The sequence below is a fragment of the Haliotis rufescens genome, unplaced genomic scaffold, assembly GCF_023055435.1.
Source record: "Haliotis rufescens isolate VD_foot unplaced genomic scaffold, xgHalRufe1.0.p SCAF_2, whole genome shotgun sequence".
NCBI classification, from domain to species: domain Eukaryota; kingdom Metazoa; phylum Mollusca; class Gastropoda; order Lepetellida; family Haliotidae; genus Haliotis; species Haliotis rufescens.
In genome coordinates this window covers 27833862-27849413 of record NW_025963890.1, presented here as the reverse complement: position 1 = coordinate 27849413, position 15552 = coordinate 27833862, and the positions used below count along the sequence as shown (strand labels likewise).

General features: G+C 36.8%; 1 long non-coding RNA gene across 1 annotated transcript; it reads left to right on the top strand.

Moving 5' to 3' along the window:
- Positions 1-341: 341 nt before the first annotated feature.
- Positions 342-2640, top strand: LOC124110917. The gene is made up of 4 exons (XR_006857351.2): positions 342-483; positions 975-1097; positions 1605-1730; positions 2282-2640. It is a non-coding gene; the product is annotated as an uncharacterized LOC124110917 (long non-coding RNA).
- The last annotated feature ends 12912 nt before the right edge of the window (positions 2641-15552 follow it).

Genomic DNA, 15552 nt, shown 5'->3' with positions numbered 1-15552 from the left:
TTGTTTGTACTGTAAAGGTAACACTTTCCAGCTGATACAGTAAACAGCAAAATGCTTATTATAACATTGAATAAAAGCTAGAAAATCATCTCAATACATTTTAGAAAATTCTACTAACATCTGCCAAATCATGATATGAGGTGTTCGCGAAAAGGTGAGCACAACGCCCTACCTGTGGCATCCGTCACAGACATAATTATGCAAAGGCAAGTCATTTGTTTACATCGAAAATCACGGGAACAAATGGCACAAGTCAAAATAGTGAATCGTATTAGAATACCACTTCTAACATATATATCATCATTTTTTTAATGTCTTTATTATATACAGGCCGAAAAAGGTGACAGAAGGAAAAGACGGAAATACGCAGCTGGTATAAATAAAGCATTGGGCGAGGGAAGGCTGACCGAATATCAGTTTGAACAACGCTTTATTGTTTCATTTCCGAGACCTGAAGACCATTTAGAACACCCCACTGCCAAGGTATAGTAAAATGTAATTTTATGTTATGTTATCCACACATAATTAGAAACTCAGGTATCACTGACAGGATACGAATGTAAGCTATCGAAAAGGTACTGTATCTTTGTTAGGCAATGTCTTTTCTAATCTAAATATACTCTTACGCATATTTATGTTTTGTTTTGATAATAATGTTTGTCCTGAAGTTTGGCAGCACTGTTACAACCCTGAAAGTTAAAATTACTCTTAATGTAAATACAATTACGTTAAGGGCTACGTGTTAACTCTTAGTGTTACATTAAGGGTTATTATCGTACAATACCTAATTGTGAAAGGTTCTTATTAACAAAGTTTGATTTGAAATTTAGGGTACTTTTTGCTATTTTCAAATTTCTCATTGTTTTGCTTGGTTTCTTGTAATTATTCGTAATAAGCGACAGCTTGAGAAACTGACTTTGCTCAGACCTGAGAACAAGAGGGGCTGTTATGAAAATGGCAGGTTTGTTATTTAGGACACGCCATCTACTACTCTGGAAGTCGAAGAGCATCAAGTGTCGGCTCCAGTCGCAGATCGCGACTCAAGTGGAACAGCGTCAGCTGTGGATCAGAAGCGGGTGCTGCGGTCAAGGTCGAAGGTAAACTCAGCCCCGGGGAAATAAAAGGGTGCATGCTTAGTCCCTTTTTGTTTCAGTTTTTTTTATAAACTGATTGGTTGAAGTTTAGAAATTGTCCGATTTCTTATATATTGAAATTTCCCACGCAATTGGGATCCATGATATGCATCAACCAAGTCAGCGAGCCTGACCACCCGATCCCGTTAGTTGCCTTTTACGACAAGCATAATCGCCTTTTACGACAAGCAATGATATGCACTCTGACGTAAACACGTTTACATTTTAAACATGCTTAAGTAAGAAACATCTTTACATTTTGGGGATGTTGTGTTCAGGTGGTGTTTATGCTGTTGGACGATAGCGCATTCTGTGTGATTAGAACCCAGAGCAAATGTTATTCCGTTTAGGATGTATACACGTTTCTAAGCATATTTAGATCTAACCATGGCTTGTATGTGTTTACGGTCTAAACACAGATTTGTTGTGTACAAAGGATGGCTATGTTTCTGTTACAACAAAATATTCCAGGAAGAACCACCAGCTGAACACCAGTATGCCAGGAAAAGAACCAGGGAGCGACTGTTCACGACACAAAAACTGGACTGTGGCGCAAAAGTGCATGTCAGAGAGACGCTGTGCTTTCCATATGAAAAGGTGATCCTGCAATCCACATGCTGGATTGTAAAGAATAACAAAGTCGGTTCATGAATATTTCAGGTGCATATATTTTTACACTAGGTCCTGAAAAATGATTTGTATCCGAACCTAGAAACGATTGGATAGCATTCGATTCAGGTATCTCGTCCCACAAACGTATGTCATATGTTATCAATTAGAGAATAATAAAATCATGAGCGACTTATGATATGACAGAATCGTCAAAATGTTATATATATTTGGAGAAAAATACAACAGGGGATTCGGATGAAACAAAATAAAAGCAGTTGGTTACGGCGGTGTTGTTTGTACTGTAAAGGTAACACTTTCCAGCTGATACAGTAAACAGCAAAATGCTTATTATAACATTGAATAAAAGCTAGAAAATCATCTCAATACATTTTAGAAAATTCTACTAAAATTGTTACTTCATTGTTTTTGCTTGGTTTCTTGCAATTATTCGTAATAAGCGACAGCGTGAGAAACTGACTTTGCTCAGATCTGAGAACAAGAGAGGCTATTATAAGAATGGCAGGTTTGTTATTTAGGACACGCCATCTACTACTCTGGAAGTCGAAGAGCATCAAGTGTCGGCTCCAGTCGCAGATCGCGACTCAAGTGGAACAGCGTCAGCTGTGGATCAGAAGCGGGTGCTGCGGTCAAGGTCAAAGGTCAATTCAGCCTCAGGGAAATAACAGGGTGTATGCTTAGTCCCTTTTTGTTTCATTTTTTTATAAACTGATTGGTTGAAATTTAGAAATTGTCCGATTTCATTCAAATTTCGTATATTGACATGTTATGAGACTCCGTATTTTTACCGTGTCCATGGAAAGGAGGTCTCTGATTGCTCCTTTAAATACTCTACCCTATTTCGTATAATCTTCAAAAAACGGAGGTTGCGATTATGTCGTCCAATATGATTGCAGAGGGACGTTTGGATACTCATGTTAACATTATCATCCATCTGCGGTATTTAATTCTCGATAGGAAAGTTCTAAAGATGTCCGAAAGGCTTATGTGACGTATTGCCATCCGTCTTCGTATGGCGTGCGTCATCCGCCATGCGAAATCTATTCACAATCCAATAAGATTTATTCATAAAATATGTCGAAAGATAGCATTTACAGCTCACTTGGTACGAAGTTCCTCGGTGAAAATTATGTCAGCTCCCTCAGACGATCGAATGGTCGGTACCTAACTGACTTGAAATACTCTACAGATCATATTTTATAAAGCCATCTAGACAAAGTAACGATCAATTAAATCTGCGAAGTTTCATGAATGTTCGATAAGTATTATTTCATAGTGATAACCCTTAATGTAAAAATAGTATCTGTCACTTCAACCCATAATGTAAAACTTTTTACATTAAGAGTTGTAACAAGGGTGAACCCACAGCCCTTAATGTAAAATATTTAATTTACATTAAGGGTTGCAACACGGTACGATTTAATCTATACAATAAAAGAATCAGATACTGATCCTCATGATCCGTTAGGTTATCGTGGAATTTCTTTGTTATCAATACCTTTCAAAATTTACGCTGATATCTTAAATACACGCTTTTTCTAAATGGCTAGAATCTTATCATTTATTAGCAGAGGAACAAAACGGCTTTCGGCGTAAGAGAAGCACAACGGATCATATTTACACCCTCTCTATCAAAAAATGAAATTCGTGAATCACCAAACGTGTGTGTTATATCAATGCAATGAAAGCTTACGATTAAGTGAATCGCGATTCTCTTTGCTACAAGCTATTCAAATTGGGAGTAAACGGGGAGGTCTTTTGGGGGTTAAATCATTATATGAAAATAATCGCTCGCAGGTATTTAAATTGTGAAATGGCAAATTGACAGACAGTTTCGCTGTACTTACTGCTGTGAAACAGGACTGCGTTTTGTCGCCGACACTATTTTCGGTTTTCATTAATGACTTGGTACAAGAGGTAATGTGGTGTAGATACTTTTAACACCATGATAAGTCTTTTACTGTATGCCGATGATGTTGCTCTATTAGTACCGGATGAAATGTCACTCCAGTTGATGTTAAACTGTGTTGCCAGCTGGTGTAAGAAATGGCGATCAAAAGTAAAAAACAAAGATTTTTCATTACCGTAATCCCTCCTCTGTTCTTATGAAGAAAGTAGGCTCACTAAATTAGTACAAAGGTGGCCATTTTAATTCCCAAAGTCTTGGGACTGCACAGTTATAAACATGTTTAATGTTTTATAGTTACCGCTTTCATGACTCTATAGATCATGTTTTACCCTTTTGTTTTGAATACGTATAGCATTAATCTGCATTGATAAGGAAACATGGCTCAGAAAACTCTGGGGGCAAATTAATGGTAATAAGTTACGGACAAACTGACTGTTTAAGTCTACACTGATAGTTTCACACTATGTTTGTAATATTACTCTGACAGAACATAACCTAGCATTTTGCAAAATTTGGATGTGATACACACATTTAAGATCTTAGGCACCTACAGACCGAATGAAATGTCTAATACAGTGCGAGGATGTGTCAACCCCTGTAGCCGCACTGATTAACAGTATGTTTAAACGTAGACTCTATAATAAATAATGTTCACTATTGCTTTTTGTGTAGTTAGGACTCCCTGTATTTGTATTATTTTAGCACTGTAAGTGGTTTTATTATTACATTGACCATTTGACGGTAACTGGTGTCTAACTGGCCCTAGCTGACCGGGTGTCGTATCAGAGCGTGAAACGTTTTTATGATTGTTTTAATGTATAAACGCTAGATGATTGTTTTAATGTATAAACGCTAGACACCTGAATAAAATATTTTTCTCTCTTTCTCTCATTCTACTCATGTTAGTCGCTGTCATGTATTATAAATGTTGTTACTAGTAATCCTTCACCTACCATATATGCACCATGTTCATTAGACAGTGTTGCTTGACAACGGTATAAGAATCTATACCGAAAGGTCGTTTTTACAGTATAATAAAGAGATTGTATCCATGCATAAAACATTTTTTTCTCTACTTTTTCACCCGTCAACTTCTAAGAAATGCGTATCAAACATGAAACATTTCTTTTGCGATGTGCGATCGTTGTACCTTTAAGTTTGTTAATGTCCTTAAAAGTAACCTTCATTTTTTGCATGGTTATTTTATATCAACGTTCAGCAGTCCGCAGTATTTATGTAGGTACACACATTCAACATTAGCTTTCCATATTTCTCTGTATGAAGAATTGTTTTGTCCCATTCACGTCTAAGTAAGGTTACAGCATACTTATGCACATGAAACCTATAAGCGATTGCAGGTAGTTTGGGCCCCCCCTTACAACTCTTCATTTTTGGATGTTTCGCGATCGACCGTTTATTATAGACAATAATAATTTGCAAGAGAGCGGTGGCACAAACAGGGTTGACAAAATTGTGATAAACAAAGTACATGGAATCGTGGGAAACTGGTGAAACGCGACCCAGAAAACTTAGAGCAAGGGTAGAGGAATTTATGAAGGAGTTTATGCCGTCAGAACCAAATTCAACGAATCGGCAGTTCAGTCCAACCAAGGATTTATACGACCTCATTCACACAGCTGAACGAAACAACAGTTTATGTCGTTAACTGCTGCGTAAACATTAATGTAAATATGACTGCACAGGTTTCTAGATTGGTATATGAGAAGTTGACTGATGATTTACTCAATGTGGTTTGATATCAAAGAGAAATTGTTCACCAATATTTAATTTTAACAGTACATTGGAGACAGTTGTAGAAAATGACCAACAGTTGTATGAGTACCATTTGTTCATCTCGCCATAGTGTTTTATAATTAAACCATATTTTTTCAATACTACTATATGAATCACATAACCTCTACTTTACTAAATGAATGACGATTCAACAAACATGCACGTTCGCTCAACAAATGTTTCAATTAAAATTCATGTGCTGTTTTGCATTTTAAACAAATAAGGATTAAAACTGTTTATAATACATGGAACTTGTGATGTCAGCGATAAACAATATTCACCACTCACTCGTTTATTCATATGGGGCAGTTGTGGTGAGGTAGCAGACTGGTTGAAGCGTTGGCTTGTCACGCAAAAGCCCGCCTCGGTTGTGAGGCTTCCTCACATCTGATTTATGCCAATGTAGGGTGTCACTTCATGCTAGAATAATGATCACTTACTCCTGTGCATTTCCCCAGGAGTGCTCCCATCCTTGTTTAGTAATAAAACTGTCAGCATCTTATCAGCAGTCACGAGCTCATGGTCATCAGACATGCCGATGTCCACTCCCCATGGCACAAGTCTCTTACTATAAACAAACAGCCGCAAGGTGCTGATTAGCCCTGCTCCACGTCTGTACTGAATGATACATCCATGGATGTATAGTCATTCTATCTTTATGACAGTGAAGATAAGCTAACAGTACACCGATCTTTTATTGGGACAACTGGTTCCATTCATTCCTATAATCTAAGAATTATTCCCCATGAATGGAATAATCTTTTTGAGTGAGTGAATTGGGTTTAAGGCTGCTTTAGGTATAACAGTATTCGAGTTATATCACAGTGTGTCAGCTTAATGTGGGAGGAAAGCCCGAAGTGATGGAGGTCTCAGACGTTTACCACTTCAGTGAAATCCAGATCACGGGTATGGTGCTGACAAACCTAGAAACATAATCAGGGTGAACCGGACTCGAACCCACAATCATAGGTTTATGGCGTGCCCAAGGGAGGCAACGCAGCACAGCGAATCGCGGCGCCTTAGACGACTGGGCCACTTGTGCCCCCAATATTCGTTATGTTAAAATTGAAGACACACAAAATATATACAGTGATGTCACATGTGACCCACATATGCTAACATGGATAGATGCACCTTTTTTTAATACATTTGAATTTGAAAAAGATTTAACAGTAAACATTATGATTCATCCATCCGTTTTTACTTGTAATGCCAAGCATCTATGTTCACTTTCAGCTAAATCATATTGATAACGACCTTTTGAGAATAATATTAGCTTCCTGATACTATAACCGCAACCAATAATTCCATACACTGACTAACTTGCATTGAACAACGACCTGATTCAATGTGAGTGAGTGAGTGAGTATGGTTTTACGCCGCTTTTAGCAATATTCCAGCAATATCACGGCGGGGGACACCAGAAATGGGTTTCACACATTGTACCCATGTCGGGATTCGAACCCGGGTCTTCGGCGTGACGAGCGAACGCTTTAACCACTAGGCTACCCGACCGCCCCCCTGATTCAATGAAGAATTTTAGTAGAGCAACTATTATAGATCAGTGCTGCAAGCATATTTCTTTCTTCACTGTGTTTGGTATATTGAAGTTTGTTTATCTAAACATTTGTTGTTTCATCCCTTAAAAAATCGAGTCTAGACCAGACAATCCAGTGACTGACATCATGAGCATCGATTCAGGGAATTGGGATACAATGACATGCAGCCTTTGTTAAATTGACATTTGTAAAGATATTTGTGTATAAAGGTATCTTGCCATTTTAGCAACACCTTGGGTACCACCTTCTTACTTGTCAACACAGAGGCAAAGGACAATGCTTGAAAAGTATGGCAGTGCTGTTTTACTGGATGCAACATACAACACTAATAAGTACAACCTATCTCTGTATTAACTGGCAGTACAGACAGATTTGGTTAAGTTCCCAAATATGTGGGCTACAGACCTAACAATCTGTACCCCTGATCTCGCCCAAAGCACTTTGTGGGAAGTGCATGAGGAGCCACTCGGCAGCGGCCACTTTCCAATCCACAGAACCATAGGAAACATAAATATCCAAACCCTAAATGAACCCCAAGAACCAAAATTTAATTACAAGGCACACTCAGTGCTCAATTCAAAGCACTATGCAAACCGATCAACCCTTCAGATCTCGAAAATAAAGCCCCCGAAAACAATAGAGCCAAAACATAACAGAATGCATAATTAACATTGAAATAAAACTATCCCCTTCATAACACCAATAACAGGCAAAACAACGGTGCCCTGGTGGACTGAGGAAATTAAAAAACTAGAAAAAAACGCAAAAACACATTTAATAAAGCTAAACCAGACTACACACCTCTCAAGATATCACATCAATTAAACCAAGAAGTACAAAGCTTAGTCAAAATGGCAAAAGCCAAAAACTGGAAAAAAATCTGTGAAGAAATAAACCATCACACAGACGCAAGAACAGTATTGCACAAAATACACGCAATCCAAGGCATTAAAGGAACCAAAAAAACACAGAACGTAAATAACTCAACAAACCCTAAACAAGAAGCAAATAGCCATGCAGACCACTTCTCAGCCATTAGTAGTAATAGTAACTTCACGCCAGGCTGCTCAACCTAAGACAACCTCGACCGATTAGAAGGAGACATCAAAACGGGTCAACTAAACTGACAATACACAGTAGGCATATTTCTAGACTTCTCTAAAGCTTTCAATATGGTATGGCATAACGGACTAATACAAAAACTAAAAAAAGCAGGAATCAAAGGCCAAATAATAAACGATATCCACGACTTCCTAATTACTTGCAAAATAACTGTTGGTGTCAACCAAACGCTATCCGACCAGTGTCCCTTAGAAAATGTCACACCCCAAGGTAGCATTTAAGCCAAACACTTTTCAACATTATGATTAATGACCTATTCAAGGAAATACCCAATAAAATTCCAAATTCCAAATACGTGTATGATGGAGCCCCCTGGATCCGCACCAGAAGCATAAATATGGCTAAAATTTTACTGCAGAATGCATTAAGTAAAATTCAAATATGGGCAAATAAATGGGGCTTCTCACTAAATGCTGAAAAAACTACAGGGATAGCACTCAAACAGAGAGATATGCGTGCAAACACCCCCAAACTACAATCAAACAAAATACCCATACAATTCCAAAAAGAAACCAAATTTCTTGGACTAATCTTTGATGAACAACTCACCTAGGGTGCTCACATTAAAAACCTAACAAATAGATGCACTAAAGACCTGAACACACTACGTTGCCTGACAGGCTCCAACTGGGGACCAGGAGACCCTACTATCACTTTACAAATCACAAATTAGATAAAAAATAGACTATGGATGCCGAATATACAACACCTTAAACTCCTCATAAAGCGATAAACTAAACTCAATTCAATATTGAGCACTAAAAATAATAACATGCACTCAACAAGCCACGCCATGCATATCGCTGCAGGTACTAACAGGCAAAATACCCCTGGATCTATGCCGAGAACACCCAACAATAAATTACTGGGCTTCAAACCAACAAAACCCACAAATCCAACAAATACTTAAAACCAACATTAGCCCAAGACTCCAACCTCTTGCTTTCAAAACCCCTCAATTAACAATCTCTCATCGCAACCTAAATAATTTATAACTAGACACAGCACCAAATAACACCTTCAAACCCAAACTCCAAACCCCCCACATCAACATATCTCTCTCCACCAAACTAAATAAAGAAACTGATCCAAATATCGCTAAATCCACCACACTAGCATACATTCACGAAAATGGCCAAATTGGTGCCACATTTACACAGATGGGTCCTCTGACCCGGGCTTAAAATGCACAGGATTCGGCATCCATATCGACAAACCCAAAAAATAAACAAAATCCTATAGGCTCCAAAATAGTCAATCAATTTTCACAGCCGAATTAACGGGGATAATAACAGCTCTGCACAGAAATCAAATAAATAGACACCAAAAAACCATAATCCTTTCAGACTCATTAAGTAGGCTCCAGGTCATACAAAATAAAAACAAAAAAAAACGCCCAGAACTAATATAACAGATGATTAAAAGTGCCAACAATCTACGTAAGCTAGGTAAAGACACAGAAACAGTTTGGATCCCTGCCAACATTGGAGTGTTTGGCAATGAACACACAGACAAAGCAGCCAAATCAGCACTAAAATTAGAAGTAAGCATCAACCTACCAATATGCAATAATTAAAAGTATCACAAAGGAGAAAATCTTCCAAAAGTGACAAAATAACCATAAGAAATCTGACTGCAAACTAAAACACCTGCTACAAAAGCCACTCAAACAAACAAAAATCCACCATAAAACCAAAAACATGGTAATAACTAAACTACAAACAAGCCACACTAAGTTAAACTCCCACCTACACCAAATTACAAAACAACAAACCGGTAAATGACCCCACAGCAACTTAAAAGAAACGCCTGAACACGTAATACTATATTGCACACATTACCAGCAACACAGATCAACACTCCAATCCACACTAAACTGCAACAATCAAATGACACTAGCAATGCTACTAAACCCCCTAAATGACTTACAAACTTTTAAAGCACTTGGCATCTATCTACCCCAAATCAAAACAGGCCAACTCGGCCGCATCTAAAAAAGTACAACAAACAAGCTGTCCATAAATCCTAAAATTCTAAACCTATAAAAGCACAAAAAATCACAAAACACCATTTAGTCCTCAACCCCATCCTTTTTCTATGGCATATTTCAATATTCCAAATTTGTTCTCCATATTCAGTAAGCAACCCTAAAAATGCACCCTAGGTTACCTCACCTTTTCGGACATACCCTTTTCGACCAATCACTAAATGGCCTGGCGGGCCCGTGCACGAAATATGCATATGTCGGAAAGTGCACATTAAATTCCCAATTTAGTAAGTAAGTATGTAAGGTTAGGGGTCAGCAGTCGTATTAATTTGGAGATGTATTAATTTCAAGATTTACAATGTGCTAAACATGCTAAAAGACAACTGTTGAAAATGAAGTTGGTTTGTGATGACATTTGCTCTTTTTGTTACAAATTGTGGATTTGTATCTGAGAGTTTACATAATGTATATTCATGATATTTTGAAAATAGACATAATTTGAAGAAATTGGAAATATTATCTTACCATATCCCAAGCAGTTTACTTTAAAATCCCATCATTCATATGGCCAACTAATAGGACAGACAGACATATAGTTTATAAAAGTGTGACAAGTTAAATGCGTAGGTAAAGTTTTTCAAAGCACAGTAAAACATGTTTAACATCGTGCCATATTTTGGCTGATGAGATACTACTTATTGAAGACATTTTGCACGGTAAAATACTATTCACAATGATATAATCGTCATAAAAGGATGTAGAACAATAAACAATGCAAGTATCACATGAATAATTGTCGTCTTAAAAACATGATTCTTATTATAGAAGCAATACATTTGAAATAATTTCATGTGCTTAGGAATATTTTCAGACAACAGTTTAATAAAAGAATGTGGGTTAGGCATTGTGGAATTGTAACAAGATAAATTAATGCTGTATCTTAGGTCTTTCTAAAAATTACACTCCGAAAGGAAATTAACTTCTTTTTCCTCTTTTTTTACACAAATAACAAGTTCTGAGCTCTCAGGGATGGGGGGTGCATTGTGCATACCTGTCTCCATATGTAGAGTGAGGCTTCCACACATAGTCTGGGGAGATATTTTCTGAGATTCATGGACATATATAATGGTTTGTAAATAAAGTTCTTTTTACACATATGGTAGCTGAGTAGCATATTTCCATGTTGAGGATTTGATGTATCATTCCAGAGGTGTTCAAACCAAGTACGTCCAATTATTATCTTGAGTGTTTTATTTTAAGAGATTTCACATACTGAGTTGAGCCTGGCATAGATATAAAGTCGTGGATATCCAGATGCTTGCATATTTTAATGACAGTGTGAAAAATAGATTTTCTTCTTCTTTTGCTATATTCTAAAACTCTGTGTGTCAGTCTATCATGTTCGCTTCGTTTGACTATTTGACAGTGATTCACATAAAGACTTTTTTCTGCCAGATTTGAACAGTAACTTCAGGTTATAACATTAGCATTACCCTATTTCATGATGAGGCACAAAGTGAAGCAGATGGTAGATGTTCAGAAAGCCTCGGGGTACATAGACTTTTTTATAACAATGATGAGACCTTAATAAAATATTGAAAGGAGTTTGGGTATGATGCCAGAGTTATGCAATGTTTGTAGTAATGGCCTTTAAGGGCATATTTGATAGGCATTCAAACAGTTAACAGAATGACAATGATGTATTTATGTCGTAATGAAATTACATTGAAGACATAATGTGCTGCCATACAAATGTTATGTACATCTAGACTTTAGATTCTAAAGTGTCATATACTCTGTGAAGAATGAAGAATGCAATAACATATGCTCAGAAATATTAATAGAATTGGTCATATTTGACTGTTAATTTTTAACTGTCATATACAAGCCTGTTGTTTTATTATGGATTAACTGCTGCATTTAGGATTCATATTACTTGTTGGAGTGTGATGGTGGTGAAACACCACTTTGGCAGTACTTCAATTTCAAAGAAGTTTGAAAAACCCTTATTTAACAATTATGAATAAGGTGGCAGTCTCGTAGTTGGTGAATTTACAGTTAGCACTTCTCTGAAAGATATTACAAATCTTTCAATTCCCATCAGATTTGACCAACTACAGAGCCTGCCTCATTTACAACAGATAAAGACATATAATATTTGTGACTTGAGGCAACTGAGGTGAGGTGAAACGGGGTTTAAGGTTGCATTCAAGATTATTGTACTTATATAGCAACATGTATGTGGCTGCTTGTACCAGTTCAGACATTGCATAGTGTAAAGTGTATAGTGCGTGCCCACTGAGTTACCATGCTGCAGTGTAACATGATGGATACCCCATTCAGACACATCATATGGACTCTAAGACAACAAGTGTTAATTTTTCCCTGTTATGCCAAATACCAACCACCCATCGAACTACCAACCTACACACATGGAAAAGACCATAATAATAATTGGCTACCTGGATAATTTCCATGGGAATGGTACACCCAATAACAAAGCTTCACTGCTGTAATCCATTCATAAAACACACAATTTGTAATGAGATTAAATATGTTAAAAGCTAGGTGTGTATGTATTGTACCATTTATATTCCAGAAACAAATGTTTTGGCAGTACTATACTATACACAAAACATCCAAGGCCTGCAAAGGTGGTGCTTGATACTATATATAAAGAAATTAAGCAAAGTTCATGCTGTCTGTCTTATAAGCTCAACTCAGTATATAGTGAGGGGGGCAGAAAAAAGAGTTTGCCTAAGCTGGATATTGTAAACTAGTAACCTATTTCAATACTAATAACCTATTTTCTGTTTATACACAGTTGATGTTTTAATGCAGAATTTCTTTGAAGTGTCCCATAATAAGTCACTTGAAGAAACTCTTTGAAATTGAAACAAAATAGTTGGCCTATAACCAGTGTTTAATAATACATAACCTAGGATAAAAGTCTCAATATAATTATCATGTGGAACATTATAATATTAATCTGAAGTAATATTCAAAATATGAATCAATTAGAAGCTAAATATTTTGTTCTTATAAACCTACTTATTTTCTTATACATTCTGAGGTTTTAACATTACATTAGGCCATGACAAGATGTTTACTGGGTATAAAGATAAATTATATTGCTCATATTATTAACTGTCGGTACAAGATGCTATGTGATGTCTGATTAAAACTTTCTAAATCACAAGTTTGAAAACTTTACACAAATGGGAAAAAATCAGAACTGAAGCAGATCAAGGTAAAATAAACTCTTCTTTGCAAAACGAGCAACCATTTGATTTCTAAAAAAATAATGAAGCCTATTATACTGAAACAAAATTACATATGCCTCGCAATGTGGGAAAACAAAATATGCAGATATGGGATGACAAGTGTTCAAAGAACATGGGCGGTAATATCGAAAACATTACGGTAGCTGGGTTCTGTCTATAAATGTCAGACAAACTTATCGCATGACTACCGTCTCAATACAATATATGACGTCCGCCACGCCTAACGTAAACACATACACGACATGGCCACTCGACTGACGATATATACGCTGATTAACATCGGAAAATTGATGGCATGTCCTTTTACCATAGTGTCATAAGCAGTCTTAAAGGGGCACTGATCTAACGGACTGGTTGTTGCCTTTGTTATTGTTTTTCCCCCGTGAGTACCCGGATGATACGCAACGCAACTGAGCGTGACCAGAGACTGGGGTACCGTCTGCAAGGACAGCTAAATAAACTTGGAGGCTGGAGGCAATATTTGTTTTACGCATTTTTGAACACTGATTTTTTAACTGTGATCTATAAAGATTTCGACAAAGGGCGCATGTTAACTCATTTCTTCAGCCTAAACAAACAGACAAAAAGAACAAGGGAGCTCATCGGATGTCGTCATTTGGAAATACCCCAGATGGTTATAGTTTAATACTAAAAACAGTATCCATGCAGTGAAAGCATTTTCTGATTTCGGCTTGCGTCGATAATACGATTACTACTCCCTTGTTGTCATCCACGTTTTCTCGTATAACCCTACACTTGTGTATTTGTCGTCATTCACTTGATGCACAGTTAATGAATTTATTACAGGTACAATTAGTGGTAGCACCACTTAGATTACCTGACAAAGGTTCCCATTTGGCATTTATTGTGTCTGGGGTAATTATTCAATCTAAATCCAGGTTTGAAGTGAGGTGAAATGTGTGTTATGTAATATGCACGTGGCAGCCTAGCAAGAGATGAATGATCAGTTGATTTACTTTTTTTGTAAATCAACGGATCGTTCCTAGTCATCAAAGGATTAACAGAAAATACGTTGATTGATTAATCACTGTTATCTTGCACAGTGGATATGTCAAGAGTGAGTGTTTACATGTCTAGGTTTACTAAAACAATGGGAATACACTCATATCATGGCGCGAAGTGCCGATGTAAAAACAACATACTTTGTTCAAAGGGTTAACTGATAATACGTTGATTGATTGATCATTGTTATCTATCACTCAATGGAACTTTTAGGAACCGTGGACGCTATGAAAACAGTTGTCACGTGGGCTTTCTCAGCCGACCATTGAGACTTGACACCTATGTAAAACACCTGAAACAATCCAAGCGATCAGTTGAGAAACGAACACGGGTTATAATATCCCGAAACGATATATATCTTTTGAAATATTTGATTGTTACTGAGACACGTGACATCGAAAATAAGTTTCTTTGTACAGCTGCAGACGAGTGGGATATTGTTCCTTTGTGTGGATATTCACGGATACATTCCTCGAACAAGGAAGCTGCCTAAAACTTATACACATAAATTTGGTAGGTTGTAATTATGATATCTGCATTTTGTTTTCCTTCATTTGAACCGATTCGTTCTTGTTTCTCTACGTCTTGGTTGGGAAATTCTTCAATGCGCGATAGTCGTTGTTGTCACAGGTCTTTTCCTTTGTAAGCGTGTATATATTACCGTCAATTTGTAAAATCTGATTCTCTCAGGCAATTAATAAAATGTGTAAATATTTCAGTCATTTTGACTAAAAAATCTGTCCAGATTGATCAAGACGATCAAAAGGGCCTACAAACATCACAACAGATTATTATGTAGGATTAAAAGCCAAACAACTTAGAAATGTACTTTTCAACGTTACATTTTCAGTCTCTTGGTGATGACATTAAACATCAAAATGTTTGGAATTCGTTGTCATAATAATACAGATGGAAATGTTTTTCAGTCACTTTGTAAAATAACTGAATATTTAGACGTTTAATAAATTTGTAACACATTTGACAGTAAAAAAATATACACACTACAAAAAAAGCATATGCTCAGGTGAAATATATACTTTGTGTTGCAAGTCAAAATAGTGTAAATGAAAATCGCAAAATTACCAAGCAAGTGACTTATCAAAACTTCGTC